The sequence below is a fragment of the Onychostruthus taczanowskii genome, unplaced genomic scaffold, assembly GCF_017590055.1.
Source record: "Onychostruthus taczanowskii isolate IOZ18803 unplaced genomic scaffold, ASM1759005v1 scaffold61, whole genome shotgun sequence".
Classification (NCBI taxonomy): Eukaryota; Metazoa; Chordata; class Aves; order Passeriformes; family Passeridae; genus Onychostruthus; species Onychostruthus taczanowskii.
The window spans coordinates 823,678-824,202 of NW_024503790.1; positions in this window are offsets into that span (position 1 = coordinate 823,678).

A 525-nucleotide genomic window follows, 5' to 3' on the forward strand; every position below is an offset into this window, starting at 1 on the left:
GGCGGGGCCCGGAGGCCCCGGGGCCCGCGGGCAGAGCGTGGTGATCTGCGAGCCCGAGCACAGCAAGGAGCGCATCGTGAGCTCGGGGAGGAGGGCGGCGGCAACCCTGGGACCCTGGTGTACCCCCCGTGCCCCATTATACACCCGCATTGTGCCCCATGAGACACCCCCACTGTGTGCCTACTGTGCCCCATTACACACCCCCACTGTGTCCCCATTGTGTCCCATGAGACACCCCCACTGTGCCCCCGTTGTGCCCCACTGCACATACACACTGTGCCCCATGAGACACCCCCACTGTGCGCCTACTGTGCTCCATTACACACCCCACTGCACCCTTTGGACCTCCTGTGCCCCTATTGTGCCCCATGAGACACCCCCACTGTGCGCCTACTGTCCCCCATTACACACCCCCAGTGTGTCCCCATTGTGTCCCATTACACACCCCCACTGTGTCCCCGTTGTGTCCCGTGAGACACCCCCACTGTGTGCCTACTGTCCCCCATTGCACATCCCCAGTGTCCC